This window comes from Phoxinus phoxinus (assembly GCF_949152265.1).
Source record: "Phoxinus phoxinus genome assembly, chromosome: 14".
NCBI classification, from domain to species: Eukaryota; Metazoa; Chordata; class Actinopteri; order Cypriniformes; family Leuciscidae; genus Phoxinus; species Phoxinus phoxinus.
The window spans coordinates 13410871-13434525 of NC_136889.1; the positions used below are offsets into that span (position 1 = coordinate 13410871).

At 36.5% G+C, this 23655-nt stretch overlaps 1 protein-coding gene across 1 annotated transcript in view; it reads left to right on the forward strand.

Moving 5' to 3' along the window:
• Nucleotides 1–6473: 6473 nt before the first annotated feature.
• Nucleotides 6474–23655, forward strand: part of sf3b5 (splicing factor 3b, subunit 5) — a 40728-nt gene continuing 23546 nt past the window's right edge. The window contains exon 1 of the mRNA XM_079636032.1: nt 6474–6485. The gene's annotated coding sequence lies outside the window, so the exon portion shown is untranslated. The remainder of the gene's footprint in view (nt 6486–23655) is intronic.

The following is a 23655-nucleotide window of genomic DNA, read 5'->3' on the forward strand; positions in this document are numbered from 1 at the left end:
CATTAGCTCAGGCTCCTTAACCCCGCCAGCGAGGTAACGTTCCACGTTCCTCAATCCAGTTTCCATGTCCATAGGGGAAGGCCCGGCCACCAGGCACTCGCATGCGAGCCCCAACCCCGGGCCCCGGCTGCACCATGCCGGGTAACGTCTCGGTCTTTGATTGATTGTGTCTCATAATGGGCTTCTGAACCGCTCTTAGTCTGACCCGTCACCTAGGATCTGTTTGCGTTGGGAGACCCTACCAGGGGCAAATAGCCCCGGACAACATAGCTCCTAGGATCATTAGGGTACTCAAGCCCCTCCACCACAATAAGATGGCAGTTCCAGCCAAACTCAAAAGTGTTCATTATGCCATGATGGGGTAGCTCAGATTGTACACATGTTCTTTAATTAGATCAGCAGTTTAAAGCATAAATGTCACAATACAGAAAACATCTGACAGGTAATTCCAGGTAGGCAAACCTGAGTGAACTTTTTTTTGCCAGGTAGGCCTACTGCTTAGTCACATATGTGAATGTGAAATGCATAAGACACATATTCAAGCTGTCATGACATTAACACGGCAATCTCATTTTCAAAATTTGGCAGATAACCTTTTCAGACAACTTCCACACTTCACCCTAAATGTTTCATCCCATATGATTCATGGTCTGTTGGCCACACCTCATGGCAGTGATGCCTCCATAAGCCTTCACCGAATCTTAATAATACAGATGTTTTTCAATCATTGTTGTTTTTGTAAACCAACTTTGAGTGAGAGAGACTGGTGGCTTTAGTTGCCAGCTGAAGCATTTTGAGTCAAATGCCAATTATGGATTGTGTGCCCCATGTCTCGCTGTGTCTGAAGTATCATCAGCTGTGATTTATATGTGCCTGTGGGAGGATCATTCTTAATCACGGTGTACACATCCCTTTTATGATTGCTGGTGGCGCAACAGTCTTTTCTGGCTCATTATGTATTTTGCCTGCAGCAAGCTTCCCTTCGCACCTCTTCAGCTGTTTGAGGACACACTCTAAAAAATAAAACATTGGGTCAACAAAAAAAAATATGTTAACGTTTTCCACTAGAATTTTTAAGTTAAGACTGCTGGCATAATTACATTAATTCAAAGCGATGTTTTGAGTATGGTGAATTACCTTTTAGTCCACAATAAAACGCATTTCTAAGTAACATGAACTTAATAATTTTCAACATGAATGCAAGTAATTAAGTTGATCCAACATAATGTTTTAAGTTAGGTGAAGAAGTTTTTTCCTACCGAAGCTTCGAAGCTCAAAAATGGTATTCGGAGCAGCCCAAATTTTAAATAACACAAATTAAATTACTGACTTTTATAAGGAATTATGTATATTTTTAAACAGCTTTCCAATCACTATTTATCTTTTTAGCACCATTTTTAAATTGTAATATATTTCTCTTTTAAACATACATGTAACATTCATCTTTTAATATATTTCCCTTTCAAAACATTTAAATGAACTATAATATTAATATAAACATAATTAAAGAAGTCGTTTGACATACGTTATAACGAGTCATTAATGTCCTTTAAATTATATGTTTCATATAATAGAACAGAAGCTATATATTGTGAATTTAAACATTTCTCGAGTCGTTTACCAGCGGCAGACGTCAGGAGGACCAGCCAAGGTAAAGACTGTTCTAGGCGGCTTACATGGGCTCGAGCACCCGGGTCTCACCCCTGGGTCTCACACAACCCGAAAACGTCCGATCAAATGTTTTAAATAGGCGCTATCTTTATAAATAAACCACAGATTTGAGCTTTAAACAACTACATTCTCGACTGAACAACTCTTAAAACTACATTTCGTGACACAATAACAGTAGTATTTTTAAATTTCCCGCAGCACTTGCCTCTCCCAGAAGAAGCGGATTTCGCCTCGGACGCGCGTCAATTTCGCTCCAAACGCTTGCTTTTTATACGGACGCGCGAATGCATTCAAAATGTTCAAGCGTCAAATTAGACGCGGCAGGCGCGAATTTGACGCGCTATTCGTGTCCGGTGTGAACGCACAGCCTACTATCAACACTCAACTCAAATTTCAGAATAAGGACTTCGAGATTTCGGTATTCGGTTACTATATATACAGTATAGTATATATATACAGTATATATACAGTAGGCTATCACCAACAGAATCCTGAGCGAATGCAAATGTGTAATTAAACATAAAATTACTAACCATTTGTTTCGATGTGTTGTATGTAGAAAAACACGAGACACGTTTTAGGTTTTAGCCATAACTGCTTTATCTGTCTTAGCTCCGCCCCCTCAACCCAACATTACATTTAGACTTTAGGGGTGGCAATAGGTGACTTTTATTACGTATCATGACATCTCCCTTTTTTTTTTTTTTTTTTTTTTTTTTTTTTTTTTTTTTACATTCTTCAAAATAACTTTAGTCACCTTGTATATAACACACCATACGAAACAAATGTGTATCACTGCACATTATAACACAACACATTTTTTTAACATCTGACAGGTTTTTATTTAACATAACACTGTCCTTTGAACTGTGGCATAGTTTAGCTTAGGGGAAAATAATATTAGAACTACTCCTCAATAAGCCTTCTTGGTTTTGAGACTACTCGTCCACTGGCAGTTCTCACAGGTAAACTTGAGAGCTCGGTGGGACTAACATCTCTTCTCCATGTTTGAGTGTCCATTTCCTGTTTTTCCTCTGTGTTGTCACAACACTTTTGTTCAGTCACATTTTGATTGTCCGTGTCCTTCCTTGGTGTTTCACTTTGTTCTTTTGATTTCATTAAAAACTTTCTGTTCCTTCTGTACACCTTCCCCTCAGGTGTCTTAACAACATAAGATCTTGGCTGCTCAGAAAGTCCAGTAACTTCAGCTGGATTCCATGTGCCATCTTGCCATATTCTTACATTGTCGCCAACATGAAGTTTCTGAAGAGGTTTGGATCTTTGGTCGAAATATTCCTTCTGCTTCTTTTGCCTGTTTTCTAACACCTGCTGTACTGGGTTAGTTACCATGCTAGGCTTCAGCAACTCTGATGTTATCGGAAGTCTTGTTCTTAGTCTTCGACCCATCAACAGTTGGGCTGGAGATACTCCAATATCCTCCATGGGTGTGCTTCTCAGGTTCAGCAGACACAGGTAAGGATCTTTTCCATCAGCCTTTGCCTTCTTTAGCATATTTTTGACAGTCTGTACTCCTCTTTCCGCCATTCCATTCGACTGTGCGTGATGGGGGCTAGAGGTTTTGTGCATGAATTCCCACTCTTTCGCAAAAACTTGGAATTCACGTGAGCTAAACTGTGGCCCATTGTCTGAAATTACGGTTTCAGGAATTCCATGTCTGGCGAATTGTGACTTCAGATGGGTAACGACTGTTGTGCTTCTTGTATCTGTTCTCAGCCACTCGACTTCAATGAATTTGGAGCGATAATCCAGTATGAGTAGATACTCCTGTTGGTCAAAGGTAAACAAATCAACACCTATTTTCTGCCAAGGTCTTTCAGGAACACTGTGTGGATGTAATGGCTCTTTGGTTTGGCGTTTCTGGTATGTGCTGCACACATCACAGTTGTTTACCATCTCTGTTATGCTTTGTGACATTCCAGGCCAAAAGAGCGCATCTCTCGCTCTCCGTCTGCAGCTTTCTATGCCTAGATGACTTTCATGAATTCGCCTTAGCATATCTGCTCTCATTGATGCTGGAACTATGAGCCGTTCTCCTTTGAACAAAACTCCATCCACAACTGAGATTTCCTCTCTGAAGTTCCAATATCCTTGGATTTCTTTAGCTGCTTGGCTCTTCTTTTCAGGCCATCCATTTAGCACTGTCTCAGTGAGTTTTGTCAGAATCACATCCTTTTTTGTTTCCTTTTTGAATTCTTCTAGTTTCTCATTTGTCACAGGTAGGTTTGACATTACCATATGCACCTGAGCTTCTATTTCTTTATCAGGAGACTCTGTCTCAGGTAAGTATGCTCTGGACAATGCATCCGCTACATACATCTCTTTACCTGGCTTGTACTGTACGTTCACGTGATATCTTTGTAATCTCATCAACAGTCTCTGAATTCTAGCTGGAGCGCTGCTCAACGGCTTTTTCATTATTGCTTCCAGCGGTTTGTGGTCGGATTGTACGTCTATCTCTCTTCCATAAACATACTGATGAAAACGCTCTGCTCCAAACACAATCGCCAACATCTCCTTCTCTATTTGCGCGTAACGCTGTTCTGTTTCAGTTAATGCACGCGATGCGTAAGCCACTGGCTTTTCTTCTTGAAGTAAAACAGCACCCAGTCCACTTTTAGATGCATCAACAGAAAGTGTTACTGGTAGACTGACATCATAGTATCTGAGCAAGGGGGCCTCAGTGAGCATTGTTTTCAATTTGTTGAATGCGCGCTGATGTTCCTCCTCCCACTGCCAGGCAACTTCATCTTTGGTAAGTACACGCAATGGCTGACACCATTCACCAGATTGAGTTTCAACTGTGTGGTCCCACTCGTCGTCTGGCATTGAACATGCATGCGCGCGGAAACTGTGGGCCGTTTACACGTCATCAAATTGTATTTTACATTAGCAGAACTTAAAATTAAATGATTTTTGATTGACTGAAAATGTTAAACTCTGACAAGTCATGATAGTATATTGAATCAATAGGCATAATTTGTGTGTCATCCAAGCTCAATAAAATAACAATTACAAGTAAAAAGTCTAACTGTATCTCAGAACTTGATTTTTTATTTCACAACAATATGTATATTTAAGTAATGACTAAAGGTCCTCTGAATTAGTTTTTAGAGTGCACTTTCCAATCTGGACTGAAGTTCACTTAAAATTATAAAATAATGATAGTCTTTTGAAATAAGTATTTTATGCTCACCAAGGCTGTATTTATTTGACAGAAAAACAGTAATATTGTGATATATTATTGCAAATTTAAAAAATAAATAATAATAATTAAGTAATGTATAACTTAATAACAAGTTTCCAATTGTTAACATTTGTTAACATGAGCAAACAATTACCTCTAAAACATTATTTGTTAATTTCAACATTTAATAATACATTATTAAAATCAAAAGCTGTCTCATGTTAATATGTAATGAACCTGAATCAACATGTTCTAAAAATGAATAGTTGCATTATTATTAACTAACGTTAACAATCATTAATAAATAATGTAACAAATGCATTGCTCGTTTTAAATTAAAGTTAGTTAATGCATTTAACTAATGGGACCTTATTGTAGTGTTAACTTTATTGATATCAAAGCTCAATTTTCAGCATCATTCATCAAGTCATCAGTCTCACATGATCCTTCAGAGATTTGGTGCTCAAGAAAAAAAAAATATTTTCAATGATGAAAACAGTTTTTGTAGAAACAGTGATATTATTTTCAGGATTTGAGGAGTTTAATACGCCTTTGCTGAATAAACATACAAATATAATCGCCCTTTTTCTACTGAAACTTCCATGTAGACACTCTATTCACATTGGCTACTTATGGGTTGTGTTGTAAGTTAGCAGTTGTAATTGCAACAGCTTTTAATGACACAACATTTTTGCAAAACCTGCACGACATTGTGACAGGCTGACAAAACAATCCAAGTTGAGATGTCCTGAACAAACTAATAAGGTCCGACTGGCAGTTCAGGGTCAAAAATTAATTATTTTGTTGGAACACTGCATAGTCAGAAGGTTATAAAGATTTCCAGATGCTACCAAAGAAAAAAGACATGTTTGACAAACTTTTCAACATTCTTTGAAAAAATAAAGAAAGTAATAGCAACTGTCCTTTTACTTTCAAATGTTTATTTATTCTGAAAGTAAATATGTTTACATATAGTAGCCTACATCAAACTCTTATGTGAGAAGTGCAATGAAAATTCGATTTTTCATGATACATGCTACCTTCAATTATACGCCTTAATTCATCAGAAATGGATGCATGGGGTATTTTATGTGAATGTGCTTCGACAAAAAAGTCCTTATGCTTGCTTGCTGAAAACAAACAGAACACTTATTCCACATGTACCTGAAATTAATGTGAAAATCACTGATGTACATCCCTTTTAGTGGTCACAAAAACTCCCAAGTAGACACTCACGGCCAGACACACACCCACATGTGCACACAAAAATCTCAGATGACTCACTTTTCCATCAGTTGCCATGGACACCCAGCTTTCCCCCAGCTTGAGAGCACAATACAATTACTAGGCTCTAATTATCTGCCATACAACCTTCCCCTCACCACTAGAAGAAAAAAAAAAGAATCTTAAATTCCCTCTCTTACTACAATCCCACATATTATGTCTCTACTACATCTCATGTTTGAATTAAGAGACGGAGGAAGCTGAATGCATCAGCATGGGAGCTGGTGTGTGTCAGTGTTATTCCACGGTGTGACATTGCAGGATACACACAAAAAATTCTTATATAGGCTGTCGGTGCAGGGCAGAAGTGTTACTGTTACTGTTTATGAGTTTAGAAAGAGGTTAGATATTGCATTACGTAAAAGCTGTTTAAAAGGCAAAACAGCACATTTCAAAACAATAAAGGCTTTTTTTTATTCCAAAATTACGGATTTTGAGATATATCTTTTTAATTATGTCAAGAGTGCATTAAGTGCAGACTTGTGTCTATATTTGTATGCTGGTGGTTAGTCCAGATAAGGAGAAAAATATGTAAACCCTGTTTATCCATTTGGCATTTCTCAAATGGTTAAGGAAAGTAAGTGAGTAGTCACTGTAAACATCTGCCTGCTGAAAATATTGAAAAAGATTAAAGTCTGAATGAAGGTGGTCCAAATGTTGTAGCCGACATTCACTGTCCTTAAAATATACATAAATGTGGTTTATTGTAGACTGACCATTAAAGTGCTCTGCCATGCAATTTATGTTTGAAAGGATGAATGCTTTTCCATTTACTGGATTTGATGAATTTTCTTTGTTATTGGTCATGTGGAGGCGTGGTGAGTTGGGGTTATATTAAGGAAAAATTGACAAAATGACAAAATGTAAGAATTAAGGAAGTTGTTCTTTTCCAAAGTAAAGTGGAAAATTGCCACCACATATTGGTTTTCCCCTTTTGGTGCTCTTCTGTCATTTTTGACCGAAAAAGGTTTTTATTTTTATTTTATTTTTGAATTTTTTACTTGGAATGTTACGAAACTTGGTAAAGGATGAAGAAAAGTTTAAATGGTCATGAAAAAAAGTCACACTTGTACTTTTCATGCTCAAAAATTACAGTATTGGAAATGACTGGAAAACGAATTCCATCTAGTGGATACGTTTGTTGCTGAGCCCAAACAAAATCTTACTGGAAGCTAAATTTTTAGATATAAGCCTCACATTTTTAGATTTTAGATTTATGGTTTGATTTCATCACCGTTTTTGAGTGAAACATGTTTTGGAAAATATATATTTCATTAAAAATTGAAAATAGTATTTTTGTGCTTTTTTTTCATAACAATAAACTTAAACTTTATTTATTTTTAAACTAAACTTTATCCTAAATTTTTTGTTTACCTTTGTTTTCTAGGTGGGAGCAGCCTTTTTTGACCTTATGCAAATTTTTTACAAAATACATGGAAATAAAAGCTAGCATTTTGTCTTTATTGTCTCTATGTATGTTTAGATTTAGGTTGACTTAAAGGGGTGGTATAATGTCCTTTTTTACAGCATGTAAAATAAGTCTCTGTTGTCCTCAGAGTGTGTATGTGAAGTTTTAGCTCAAAATACGCCACAATACATTTTTACAGCATGTTATAATTGTCTCTTTTTGAGGGTCATTAAAAACGCATAGTTTCGTGTGTCCCTTTAAATGCAAATGAGCCGCTGCTCCTGGCACAGAGGGCGGAGCTTCAATAGCTCATGTGTGTTAGCGATTACCTCACGCAGACAAACACTAAAATGTCAGAAACTGTTCTGCCTTTTATGTTTAAACTGGAGTCGGACAATGATGGAGAGGTTCAAGAAGAAGTGACAACATGTAGAATGCAACCGGACATTTCTGAATGGTTAGTTGATGAATTTATGTTGCTGATGTGGAGTTAACCATCTTCAAGTCTTTGATTAACATATTCTGTCAGGATAATCTATAGAAGGTTTTCACCGACGTCAGGTTGTGGGCGGTAACCCAGATGTGTGGCTATTATGGAGGCACTTGGATGTAAACAACAGCATGGATTGCACTGTTTAAGTACTACTGAACACATTGTTACACTAATAAACCACGAAAAAACATGTGGAAGCTGCGAAATCACATAGAGAAGGACTTAGTAAGCAGGAAAGAGACGTTGTTATATGGAACATGCAGAAAGTCGCTGCCGAAACAAGGCTGTGTTGTTGCAAAGTGCCGGACGAGCAGAAAATAATTATTTTTGAAACCGGCGCAGACAAGACAAAAAATCTGTACATACCGTAACAGCCCCCTACAGTTCTGCCGCAGGCTCAAGACACAGTAGTCCAACGCAGCGGCTACACATTTCCATGTTGTAAAATTTAAATAAGACAACATCTCAATTGCAAATGCAAACCCCTCCATCAACGCAACGTCATTGTCATATTGCCAAAGAGCTGCATGGACACACAAATCGGATCTGAACAGTTGCGATACACAGTGTGAACATCATTTTAGTTAAGATTCCAGTCGGATACAAAGATTATAAAAAACTGATTTGTGAGCTTTAGTGGAACTAAAGGTGTGAAAATAAACACGCAACAATCGTGGAACAGCTGTGTCGTCATCAGAGCTTGTGCAGCCACTCTTGAGAAGTTATCCGGCTGCTCTCGAATCGCTCTCGCGGTACTTTGATGGCTTACGTCACAGTCACGTGGCATCGTCGCTGTATCAAGTCGGACAAAATTTCTAACTGGCATGCACTGCTTCAAGTCAGCCGCCGATCGGTCTGCGCAGAGCTGCATGAAGTCGAAAAAGCCTAACGTGTTCCCGGGGGCGGGGTTTATGTAAATTTTAGGGTTAGTGGTGTTATTAACCTGGGAAGAATGTTGTGTAGTCCCTACCAGCCGTTTGTTGTAGTCTTTTAAAGGTAGGGTAGGTCAGAATTGTCTAAAAAAAACTTTTATTCAAATTTGTTTAAACTGTCTTTATATACCAATGCATAATTAAAATGCAAGTACTCTGAAATAGAGAGTAAAAAAAAACGAGTGACTCTAGTGTATTTAATCTTCATAAAACACAGCTCATTAATTCCATTCACTCCCACCTAAAAACGGGTGCGCGACTGCGCGCACGTGGGCAGAGCCAGTAATAGCGGCAGTAGTCATGGCGACGGAGAGTGACAGTTGCGCAAGCCAATCCTGTGATTCGTCCCGAATGGAAATAATGAGCTGTGTTTAATGAAGATTAAACGGTCTAGAGTCACTCGATTTTTATACTCTTTTTATCAGAGTACTTACATTTTAATTATGCATTGATATATATAGAAAGTTTAATCAAATTTGGTAAAAAGTTTTTATATAAATCCTACCTACCCTACCTTTAAAAATGATTTCTTTAAAAGCAAATATCTTCCTTTGCTTTGAACTCTGAGCGTTGTAACTTTGCAGATGTATTTTATGTTCAAACGGCAACATTACACACTAGCTAAAGTTAGAAAAGTGAAATCATAATCAACCAACCCTTTAATGTGTTATTAAAAAGACTTTTGTAATGTGTCAATATTTTTTAATTTCTAAAAGAATGAACTATTTCATAAATCATCATGGCACTTTTCTTCTGGGCAACAGAAAGTAGTTTTTATTTGCCTGATTCTTAACCTATTCCCAGTGAGTGACATTCCACGGAGAAAAAAAAAGTAATTAATTAGACAATATCTAATTAAAACACAAGAAACATGCCTGTCCACAGGGGCTAAGTTAAATCTGTGGACAAAACACACAGATAGATGAGCAGTCAAGGAAAACTGGAGAACTGGGAATCATCAAAGCACTGACAGCAGACATTCACAAGAGAGCAGATATCTCTGCTGAACACACTAATTAGCTGATTCTAGTGCTAATTAGTTGATAAAATGGTGTTGAAGAGATCTGTGAATTGTAAAGTTCTAACTGTCACACTAATAATGAAACCAAAATTACACAACATCAGGGTCAGTGTTTTTCATATTGGATTAATTACTTTTTTTTATCTAGTTCCCTACAGATGAAAGATAGAATCTTTGAGAGTTCATTAGACAAGTACAAAAGCAACAAGTCAAAGTTAAGATCACATTTTGTTCTTGGAAGTCAGTTTTACTGGAAAGCATCATCAGTCAACTGAAGCCTGCCTTGATGACTTCAATGAAATGATGTACCAGATTAATATAACAGGAAATTAATTAATTGGTGATAAGATAATGTATCGTAATGTAATTTGTTTTTGTCATTACCTTAAACTCACCATTCTCCATTCTCACATCTAAAACCATTAATAAAACCGATAAAAACACTTTGTTTCTGATTTCTGTTTATAGCCTACATCGTATGGTACTTCACAGAGTTCACAGTGCTTCACTTTCCAGGAAATGACTTTCATCCCTTAGAAATTTAAACCAATTGGAGAGCATTCATCATCCAACAACATAAAAAAAGTCTAAATTAGGAGTAAAAAACATTTCTGGAAACCATTGAAAAGATTTCCCTTGGGCAGACATTTTTTCAGAAAACTGCCAATGTCATTGGCTCATCTTCATCTGAAAAATATAAACAAGCCTTACTCTTTATACGCATGAAGAAAACACGCAATCTCAGTATTGCACACGGGTGAACTTGTAACAAATGTACTATATCCTTTGTAGGAGGTAAGATAAGCCTGAGCACTATCAGGGTTCCAGTGGTTGGACAGGAGACCCTGAGGGAGCTTCTGTCTGTCTGCATGGAGCCGGCGACATGATTCATCTCACACCTCTGTGCCCCTGGGAGTCAACCCATTAATTAACCTGCAATCAAAGCCTTGGCAATCTTAAATAATTGAAGAGCTGAGAGAAGACTAATTAAACACATGGCTAACTGTGTGTGCTGAAGCTAGGTCACACAAAGTGTTTGATATGAAACTCTTTTTTTCTTTGATGGTTATTAATCATTAGGGTAGACTTGTGAATGTTTTCAGCAAGACGTTTGTGAGACATATGGTCCAAAAAACTTAAGCACAGTAAAGCGTAAGAGGTAACATAGTAATTAACTTTTGGTGGGCAATAACTTTGCTCTTTTTACTCAAACTCTTTAAACATTTTAACCATTTATGCATTTAGCAGACGCTTTTATCAAAAGTGACTTACAAAAGAACAAAGTATTCATCAAAGAGCCAATCGTTGTAGTACACAATGCCAGGTTTATTAGACAACTAGATTAGGAAACTGGCTAGAGAAGAGAAGAAATGCAGAATACTCACACAAACATTGTAGCTTATCGATTGTTTAATGTATGTTTGAATAAATCTCCATAATAATAATTACAGTATATCAACACAGCAAAATACCTCCAGAAGCTTGTGCTCTGCAAATGAACATCTTATTTTGTCAACAGTTGACCCATTAATACTAACGCTTACTATTCTATTCAATGTATTTAAAAAAAAAAAGTTAGTACTGTACTTGACTAATTGTGACTTGTCGCAGCACTTAGCTACATATTGTTGCCTTATTTTTGGTTTGATTGATTCTATGTCCCCTCATTTTTATGTCACTTTGGTTATAAGCGTCTGCTAATTGATTAAATGTAAATATATTTCCAAACTCCAAATGTGCTTCTGATTTTCTCCCCCAGCATGCATTCTGATGACTAGGGCCTGTTATGACAATTTAGACTGTCTCCCCCTTGTGGGAGAGTTGGAGTGCTGTCCACTGAAACATTGAGAGATGTTTACAATGACATTGGAGAAGAAAAAAAATCTTAATTTGATTTGTAAGGCATAGCATTTCTGTTTTTCAGGTAAATATAAGTGTTGTAGTTAGCAGAGAGTACCGTAATGCGTAAATGCATGTGGATGCAGGTTATGTATCAGTGGCCATGCAGAATCATTATTTCCTAACAGATAATCCCCTTTTTCTAAACTGGCCACGATGAAAGCATTGGACTACATGATCTCATTACCAGCACATTCTGAAATTCAATTACACTGGAAGCAGTTAGAATTAAGTCGACAAGCCTTTTAGTTTAATCATTTCGCCTCTTTAAGCCACTTGCCTTTTAGTTTCTACTTTCTGAATACTTTTGGTTAATTAAACTCAAGCCTAATAAATATATATATACAATTCCCCATAAACAAAAACTATAGAATGGTTGTTCTAACCACCGTGACCTGTTCCTCATCACTGCAGCACCAGTACTGAAGTGCACACCTCTCAGCCACTCATCGTCTGGCCTCGAACATTGAAACAGACTACTTGGTGGTTCAACTAGTAAGCCTGCTTTGTTGAATCCCTGTTTCCTTCATCTCTCTAACTATCTCCGTCTCCGCGCAGGGTTTAGGACATGTCCAAATCCACTTTTGCTAGTTTAACGACGGGAAAAAATGTTCAGCGCGCATGGTCTAAAAGGGTAATGGGAATTACTCATTCTCTTAATGAGTAATGGGTGAGTTTTGAGAGTCTCATCTCTAGCCTGGTTCTACCAGACTCGTACATTTCATTTGTACAGAGAGTCTGGCCTCTCTCCATTGACAAGCGTTAATTTCCTTGAAGGCGGGTACACTGTTGAAGTTTAAAACTATTGAATCTGCCCAAAGTCACTCTGGATCTGCCATAACCAATCGCTAACGTTTGGTCCTGACGTATGACGACTCAAACTAGCGCACAACTTCAACGTCATCATTCTCAGCCACTCCCTCTGTTCGCTGATTGGACCGGTAAAAATTAACTGGAGAAAACATAAGAATATACCACAATCCCAGACGTAGATCTGAAGGAAAATGAAAATTGAGCGGAAGTAGGCCTACGTAGGAAGGCGGAGCCAGGCTATCTCACCTCCCCTTTAAAAGCCTGTTGCGCTCGGCCATGGCGGATTGCTATTTGCATGACGGAATTTGAAAGCGTAAAGAACGCATCTCCAGAGTGCAAACGGATCTGCTTGTACGCGAGGTTAAAGCGCAGATGCAGACCATCTACGGGACAAGTCGGATTCCACCATATCTTTATGTACACAGTATTAATCTTTTGTAATCCTTTTATTTTTTATATTTGGCTAGTTTGTGTGCTTCTCCGTCCCTGTGTGTGTAATATGCAGAGTGTACCCGCATTGTGGATCCACATTACTAACGCGCTCATTTAAATAACTAAACATATATTGCGCCATTGACTTTAGACCAGGTTTTTGTTGGTCAATAGCACAGTCTAGTTCAGTTGCCTCAAAATAACAACGCGCCAACAATGCGCCTGAACACACCTCGTTTTCAGACTAGCACCCCCATGGGTGCACAAATGGGTGCAGATGCATTTGCTATTTAAACAACGTGGCGCAGGACGAAAAAACTGCGTCGGTCTGAAACTAGCAAAAAAACACTTGCCATAGGGCCTGTGGACTGTGAAAGATCCCTTCAGTGTTTGAAAAAGCTTAGCAACTACTTCAACACAAGTATATCAGAACACAAAATATTTTAAAAATGTATAAGAACTGTTTGATCACTTTAAAATGTGCAACAAATGAAACCTTTAATGGCCTTGTTTACAGACTGCATCTGCTGAGCATCTTGTCTTCCATTTTGTGCATCATTATATTCACAGGATGCCATTCCAGTATCACCAAACTGACAGTTCAGATTACTAATGCCTGAACAGAAATTCAGTTGGATACCTAAAAATAATTACCATTGTGCACCACAGTGATCAAACCTGCAGTAAGTGAGTCCTCACACGGCATGATCATAGCTGTAATTTTTTGTTCATGTTTATGTATGCTGGTCTATATGGCGGTTATCATCAAAAATATACTGACATCTAGTGACGACCAATGCCAGAAACTGCTATTACAGCATATCTAAATGTGTTTTAATATTAGTTATAGAAATGTACTGTGACAGCGCTTTTAGGAAAACTTTTAGAAAAAAAGGCACGCATTTGATGAGCACACACACACACGGGAACAGCATTGAGACAAGGGATGAAGTGATGATTGGAAGATGACTTAAATGACATAAAGCAGTTGACTCTGTGGCATCAGACGAGGTCAGACCATGACTGGGGAAGTGTGCGTGCTCTATATAGTGCTGGTGATGAAGGCTAGATGATTTAGAGGTGTGCGTAGTTAGGTCAAAGAGAGGATGATGGGAAATGCAGTCCAATACCAAATGTAACAGAAATGTAACTAATATAACAGAAAATAACAAAATAACAAAATCAGCCTATTGATCAATTGATCATGATTGGTTACTTAGTCTGAAATTCCGACTCAACTCTGGAGTTTAGCAGTCATCATTGTACAAAAATATCTGTCCACAGAATGTTGCAGTTGACCAATCGGAATCAAATATTCCAGAGATTATAAACACAGATATAGGGTCTAAAAGTCAAACCACATGTAAAAATGTTTACTATGAATTATTATAAATGTTACTATTATTCTTTTTTTTTTTTTTGTAATTGCTGTACATTTATAACATCATACTTTGTATTATAGTACCTTGGCATTCAATTACAAAAAAAAGTTAACACTGTAGCAAGGGTGTTTCTAATACGTTGGCTAAGGAAGTGACAGTAAATTTGACTTCTTTCTGATGTATTTTTTTCCACTTTTGGAAAGTAATGGGAAAGCCTATCATGGATTATTTTTATGTTTGTTACTGGAGAAAATGGGAATGCAAAATCATGTTTGCTGTATTCTCCTGCTCACCACTATAAAAGTTTACCCAACTATGACAACTTTCACTTCCAAGAGTCTTGAAAATGTCTGTTATTTGAGGGTATATTTAAGTGAAAAGTTGAATGAACATGAATTTTAGTATGGCTCTCTTTTGCTTCATATCATAAAACATTATTTCTAGGTTAATTTCCATTTGATTCTGAATCTTAGATTTTAAATGTTCTCACACTTTTGAACCCACTGCTACAACAGAAGTTTCACCTTCAGAGCAAATGGACATTAACGGGTACCACTGCACCTATATTTAGATTAAACTCAAAGACTGCATGAAATTGAACAGCCGCAGCTGGGAACGTAACAACCATAAAATGAATTCATGCTTAACCACTGAACATAGTATATCATCCGATTCCTTTCAGCCAAGGCACTAACAAACGCAGCTGTCTGAAATGCGTGTGATTGGTGTACTGCAGAGCACAACCTTTGCTGCAACAAATCACTGGCTCTCCATTCTCCAACACAGTGCTCGCTCACATCATTTGAAAGAAGGGTGAGGAAAAGCAGTGAAGTTTCAGTCCAGACAAATCCATCTGGGATTGAGCCAATGGAAAATGAAGGAGCATTTATGCTGTGAGAAATCAGGAAGCCTGTACTCCACTCCAAACAGCTGTCAAACCACCCCTCCCAAACATCATCATCCTTTCCCTTTCCGGGCCTCTTGACATCTCCCTAAGAGCAACAATTTCAATAAAATTTGTGGTTGTACTAATGTGTCGTGCGAGCAGCGCTGGATGCACTTTGCAGACTTGCATAACAATAGACTCAATATTTTATAGCATAATTGCATGCTAGAAAAAAAAAGCAATTTTTGGTACTCATCTGCATCTGAACTTTTTTGGTTTCATCGTTTTGCTATATCAATACATCATCTCAGACAGGTAAAATGGATAACAGAACTGTTTGATCAGCACACCCCCAAAAAACGTTTTTTTTTCAAGAGATAGATACTCTAATATCACATTATCAATAAATCACTTTATATGCCATTATCATCCACAACACAGGCCTGCAATCACAGTTAACGTATTTATCCAAACAGGATAAAGCTTTGGCATTGGCTTAACAATACAACCCACAATATCATGATGACTTTCTGAGCTCTGTGTTGCTGATACACATTCTCTTAGTTTTATAAAGTATATAGCATGTGAGGAGCGCACACATAAAATAATCAGCAACGAAGAATCAGTTCAAGAGAACAATACCAAGAACATTGATTAAGGTTTCTTTATTCAATAAATGACTTTTTTTTTTTTTTGTCAAAGGCTCGTCATTGAATGACTGAATGTAATGTCAAGGTCCTGTTGAAAGGCACATTGTAAACTATTTCAGCAAGCTTACAATATGTAGATAACATCTGCTTTGTTTGAATACTTAAAAACACATGTTGGTTATTACAAAGAGGAGGCAGAGTGTTCAAACCATTATCGTTTATTGTACAGATTCAGAAACAATATCAAAGTGCAAGACTGCTGTTGTTCCAAATATAGCAGTCACCAACAGCACGATTAAACAATACGATAGTTCAGTAAACAAGACGTTGTTATAAAGTCACTTACATTTTAGAGACATTGCCAGTTTATCTATTTTCACTGCAACAACAAAAATATTCCCAAACAAACCAAAAACAGAAGCAAACGTTAATACGTCTTTGAGCAACACACATTCGTACTTTATAGAACAAACTTTTTAGCACTCGCAATGTAAGTACTTTGCTTGGAACAAATGGTTTAATGAATGATTCAATGACATTAGTTTTGATCCTGAATTAATCAGTGTTTTGAACAAATTGGTTGAGTGAATGATTCAATGACTTGGTCGCAAAGATAGTACACTTGTTTCGTTCCTGGATAGATCAATGTTTTGAGCAAATCGGTTCAAATGACTCACTCATAAAAACATTGTACCGTTCAGTAACAATGGAATCTGCAGAAGGAGTCACACCACCAATGCAGATATTAAGTTTATGTAATTTTCAAATAAACATTTGAATCAAATATTTTTGCACAAAAAGAAAAGAATGTTCTCTTGTAATTATTTGTCCTCAGGAAGTCTGAGCAGTACTGACAGCAATGGAAATCAATGTCTCTCTGGCAACAATTAAATCCTGACATGACCAGCTTGTGAATATGAAGTAGAATGAACCTTTTCACCTGATGGGTGCCATCTGATGGACATTAAAGAAGAAGATAAGAGCACCACGGAGGGCCTTTTACAGCCACATTTGTCAACTCCATGACTAATCCTAAACATGTGCATTAAAGCTTTCACTGACAAGTATAATTACAAGCACAAATACATCTGCTCACAATCTCCATAAAAGTCATTTATCAATGCAGCAGCAGACAGTAAACTGCAGTTTAAATAAAACATCAGACTTCCTACTTTTCCTTGACATTCAATACATGCTCAGCTATAATGTCTGCCTATCTCAAGAGATCTAATATTGGCTGTGACGATGACAAAGTGGTGGCTCTTCACAGACGTTGATAAGTAACACAGTGAACGCCTGTTAGCCTCTTGTTTATGTGAATCTTGGTGGAATTCAGATTGAGTCTCCACAGGGGTCTCAAAGTTGTAATAGAAATATCTAGACGATTGTTTTTACACTTCATTGACCTGCCTTTACAAGCATGGTCGCTGTTGCATAACCTCAAATCTTTCTCTGAGGATATATTCTCTGAGGGCACAATAGTTATAATAGAAATTGATAAATTAGCACTCATCAAAATATGAATAAATTGAACTCCCTGTGAAATTATCCAGTATTTAAAAAAAATTACAATTAACAACAAAGAACAAAAATGACATTTAGGTTTCCATCAGTATACAAATGTGGATAACACTTTATTTTAGGGTGACATACACATTACTACATGTACTTACTATAGTAATATAACAGTAAATTATGCATAATTACAAGTAACTAACACTAACCCTAACTCTATAGTAAGTACAAGTAGTTAAGTGCATGTACTAAGTACTTATTTGAGTAAATACAATCACCTTAAAATAAAGTGTGACCAAAATCTGATTATTAGGCTATCTTGTCACATTTGTAATTGTTGTATTTAGTGATTATGTTTTTTGTGGATTTCTAATTAAACTAAAGCATCACATGCTGCATATCATTATTAATTCTAAGTTTACACCTGCACTTTAGTTATAAAAAAAATATTCATATTCCATGCTTGAGTGCTTTCATAACATATATTCTGGACAATTATTTTAAGTAGAAAAATCTCAAAAAGACAAGCATGAGCAGTGACTCACATGTAAACACAAAGTCAAGGCAACTGGGACATGCATCTTTTCTCAAACAGACTGTAATGAGAAGGTGAAAAAGTCAGATGGATGCATCCAAAATGAGTGTTTAGGGTCAGGGGAATAAAACCATGTTCTGTAAGCATGTGTTCAATTATTCAGGAGGTGCAGACCTACAAATGCAATACCCTTGCCCTCTAATTTCCTAGGAACCATTTGGAGGTATTAAATCGCTATAGAGGAGATAAGCATAAAAAATAGGTTGCAGGGTATGATTATTACGTTTCCCATCACAAGCTAAATTCACGCTATATGATCTTTGCGAGGCTTAAAGTAGGCCTAAGTGTAAATGCTTCAAGGCTTATTCAAATTGGCCATGTTGAAAATGTTGTGGTCTGTTTGACAAGTGTTCTCTACATTTCACATATAATGGATCAGAAGATTGCAAAGTCGCTTAAGAAGGGAAGATGCCCACAATGTGCATTTACTTGGAAACATATTTATATACAAGTTCAGCGTACAGGATGATAATGCGCCATGTGTTATTAAAAATAAATAGAAACATTTGTAAATTTAGTTGTCCTAGCACAACATGTAAAAATATTTAAAATGACTATTCAGACAAAAAAAACATTGTATATAGTATATCTCAGTCGAAGATCATTATTTTCCAGAGACACAATTAGATTAATTAACATCAAAACTGTTTCGAATGACTAAATCTGGCATGTGTTGAGATTAGATTTTCTCTGGTCTTGCCCCAGGGGGGCATCTTTCCCCATCTTACTCTAATCGTTATAAAACCATATCTATTATTTATTGTGGATGATTACAGTACCTTCTTCGAAAGTCCTCTTCCTGTTCAACAGCTTGTTTGCTGGAAGAGTTGATAAGACAGGCCTCCATGGAAACAACCCGAGGAATAATGACTAAAGCACATCAGTGCTGCTTTTAAGAGTCATTCAAGTTGTCTCACTGCTGAAATATGAGGTAAATATTTTTTTCTCATCAAAAACAGCCATTCCATTAATATTTAATTTACTCCCAAATGTCTAATAACACAGAAGTCAAATTAACTCCCAGCAAGTGCACTATAAAGTTGTCCTCCAGGCCAGAGACACTATAAGCCATATAGGGACAAAGGCATTCTAAAATAAATGCTTTTAATACGATGAGCATTACGTTCATTTACAGGTAAAGTGTTATATTTCATTATAATCTACATTGACTAACTAACAAACTCAATTTATCTTATATTAGAGAAGGTACAATTCAGTTTTATGTTTCACATTAGGCCTAACCCTTTGAAACGTTGCCAGCCAGCGCCAGCATTTTTTATCATTTTCACAAAACTTTCATGACCCCAGAATATTTTGTTATGAACATCTGAACTGAACATATAATGATCAAAAGAAGGAAGAGAGCCTCGATCTGCTTAAAAAAAAAAATTTTGGTTTTATCAACACTTGGCCAAAAATAAAAGGAGCATTTTGAACAAAAATCTTATGAAAATAGTGTTTTTTAGTCACTATACGTTCATCCATATCGGATTCAGAACGATGATCAAAACATAGATGGAGTTCATCATTTGCACCAACACCCCAAACTTCACAGCCCTCTCCTTTTCCTTTCATTCTGTAACGTTTCAGGAAGTTTTGATAAGGCTATATGCTGTTTAATGTTTGACGATCGCGTTATTTTACATGTGCATAAGCAATGCTTCTATCCCTTTTTCTGCTTCTTCGCCTGTGTTTTAATCTGGAGATTCTGTACTCTGTCAGAAGATGCGTAATAGCGCCTACCATATAGGCCTAGTGAAAGAAACTTTGATTGCCAGAAAATTCCGTACACAGCAACTTTCTACATGGTTTTCTTTGAATTCAGGAAGTAATCGGAATTGTTTCCTTTTCCCTTATCCTTTATTCCGATAGCTGAATGAATACGATTTTAGGATGAGCATTATTTAGTTACTAATAAAGCTGATCACATTATGGTAAACATAACAAGAGAACACAACACAACACAACACAACACAACACAACACAACACAACACAACACAACAGAAAAAATGAAAACAAATGACCTGTAAATGTTATTTTATTTTTCTCTCTCTCTTTATTTGAATAAGCTGTGCTAATATACCTTAATATTTAATTATAGAACGAGATTTTAAAAGAAAATTATTTTAGATAAAATCTTTTCTTTCTTTCTTTTTGGTATGTGGTTGAATGTATGGGGGTCAATAAGGGCATTCCTCATGATGTTGTTCATAGGTGTTTCATAGACAAAGTTAAGAATTCATTGACAGAGAAATGGCTTTGAATGCAGAGGTAATGTAATTTTCCTTGTTTTATGGACATTTGAACAAATTATCTCTAATTGACAGGATTTTAAGCTTTGCTTGGGTGCACCTTGGATGTTCTCATCTCCATGGCAACAGAGAAACTCCTCTACCACTCAATGACAGCACAACATTTCCGCTCATGTTCAGAGCAACTCTTCATTGCCTTTTTTTTTTTTTTTTGCTGTATACACACCACAACAGCAAAATCAATGGTGCCAGTTACATCATATGATTTGTTAGAACTGATCAAGCATTTGTATATTTAACAAGTGTATTATTTTAACAGCTATTTGGCACATAAAACAATGTGAAATATTTGAAAAATTATCAGTGGCAGCACACATTCATGGCTACATATTTGCATTGTATCACTTTTAGAAGAAAAGGTTCTACAACCTAAAAGGGAGCTGTAGCCTATGCGCGCCGCCATGTTAGTTTGTGCCACAGTTCAGAGGATTTACTACATCCACTTCTCACGAAATACGTGAAAGTAAGTGGCCGGTGAACTGGAAGAAGGATAGGGTGATAAGAAAGCTGTAAAGTAATCTCTGGTTTAAACTTGCTCGCTTTCATGCATGCTCAGTTCTCTCCGCATTGGATTGTGGGAAATAGTGCTTCAGCAAGTGTACATGGAATGCACACTCAAATTCAGAGAGGATTGTCGGTAAAAGTAGTGAACGAATGTAGGGATTGATGTGGTGCTCCCTTAGAATTCGGTCGGACACAAAATGACCGAAACCCAACTATATAGTGGATAGGGAGCGGTTTCAGGCACAGCCATGATTGTTTAAACCATAGATATACTCTGTCTTCACCCGGTGGCCATCTTGTCACAGGCAAGCTTTCTGGTGTTTGTATTGTTATTGTTGTTAATATTATTTTATAAAGTAAGTAAGATAAAAGTTTTAGCACTACATGTGACGAAGCCTTTTCTGCGACAGCTCCAGCTCTCCGACGCACAGTGTAAACATCAGCGTCCGAATTTACTCACACTCACTCGTTTCGTTCACTCCTTGGAGATATAGTGCACTCAAATGCCCAACTGAAGAGATAATGCCAACTCTGAATCAACATTCACAACTGACAGATTTTCTATATAATGTAATAATTATGATCTACTTGTATGCTTTAATGAGCTCATTGTTTCTGCCTAAAATGAATGAATACATAATGTTAGCTCACTGCATGATTTGTATTATCTTATAACTGCATTTCTGCTGACATATATGGACATTATTTTGATGATGTCACTAACAGACTACTGCTTTAAAACTATATTGTGAAAAGCGCTAAATACAAATACATGTAAATTAATTTAACTGAATTCTAAGAGTGTACAATACAATTCACACACAAAGTAGACACATTCGTTATTATAATTTCACTCTGTAACAATAAAGCTTCTAAGTCCGTTTTAAATAGGTTTAAATTGCTCTACGCATGCCTGGCAGATCCAACCTGAAGATCTTAAATGAGATGAGATGTCATTAAACATATTTAGAATTTAGTGCACCACTTTGGTGAAAAGACCAGGAATCACTGAGTTCAATATCGTATTTAAAAGGGCATATAAAAGACAGCCCTGCTGTGAGAAATGAGCATTTGACCAAGAAATTGGAGATCAGGGTCAGCTCCTATAAACCACAGTAGCTACTTTAAGGAGACAATGGTGTTCAACTCTATAGGACCATTCATTGTGGTCTTGGATCACAGATAATAGATCAACTAACTGAAAAAGCTAAGAGTCATTTCTAAGAACATAGTGCCCTGTATAATCTTCTTAGACAGTTATTTGCAATATGCAAAAATCTGCTAGGCTAAATCTTGTATTAGGTTAGCTGAAGGGCTGTGCAAGGAAAAGTATTTTTGAACTCTTATAGGGACGAGATGACTCAAAAGATGGATTGTAAAACCAAATCACAGGCACACCTCAAAGACATGAAAAAAATATGTGAACAGTGTGTACTTCTGTTAAACATAATTTGTGCAAATGTTTCAGCAACCCAGGTGCCAGAATATAATTGGATTAAATTAAATTATGTCACATCTCTTTTGTACCTTTATGCATACTAGTTTCTGCATGATGGATCATACTTGAAATTACGTTATGAAATTAATGCTGGGTAATGCTCACCCAACATGTCCTCAGAATATAATTTCTTGCATTTAACACTTTCAAAGGAAAGTGATGTCACAGACATTTACATTAGGATAATTAAAATCAATTACTATTCGATTAGTTGGGACTTTGCAACACCTGATATCTGATACTAACAGAATTACACAATAACATAAAACATTAAAATGAAGGAGTACTCTGAGTCCTTCTTCTCTTTGATGGAGGGAAACTCATTTGTATAGTCATTTGTACCTTTCATTGGATTCAAAAGATTCAGTGGCCTGTGGCAAATCATTACAATCATTAGAGACCATCAGAAAAATTGGTATGTCTCTCAGCCCCAATACATCAATAAGCTATATTGTTAAGTTCAAAGCAGAGTTAAGTGGCAGGTAAGTCATTTGAAGAGACTATTGTTTTATATTGAAAATCCAAGGGCCCTGCATTGTTACATTTTGGTAAGGATGGACGGGTGGATTGATCTTGAAATATAAATACGTTCTATTAATATTTTATGTCTTAAAATATTGTTCCTGTTTTTTTAAATTACTTTTAATATTGATTATTATTAATTATTCAACAGAACCCTCGAAATGAAAAAAATGAACTGTGTTAGCTGTGTAGGAAAGGAATTGTTTTTCCTTCCGCTCATCTGAACATGAGAAGAAATTATGAAAGACACAAGCAATCACAGACAGCGCTCACTGACAGCACTCATTACATACTGACAGCACTCATTACATTCAGACATACAGAGACAGAAACACATCAGACAACTTATTTCACACCAATGGAGGCACAGCTAAATGTGACATTTATATCAATGTTCAAAATTGATCCGTTCCTGTAATTGTTAAGCTATTGTAAATGATAAGCAAAATCAGAAAGCAGATTATTTACATGCTGAATATCCATGAAATATTATGACTATAATCTTATATTATATAATATAATACAATATGGCAATAATTACTCATTTTATCCTAAACTGAAAAAAAAAACATTAAGTGTTGGTATACAATCCATATTTATACAGTAAATTAATATAGTAAATTAATAATATC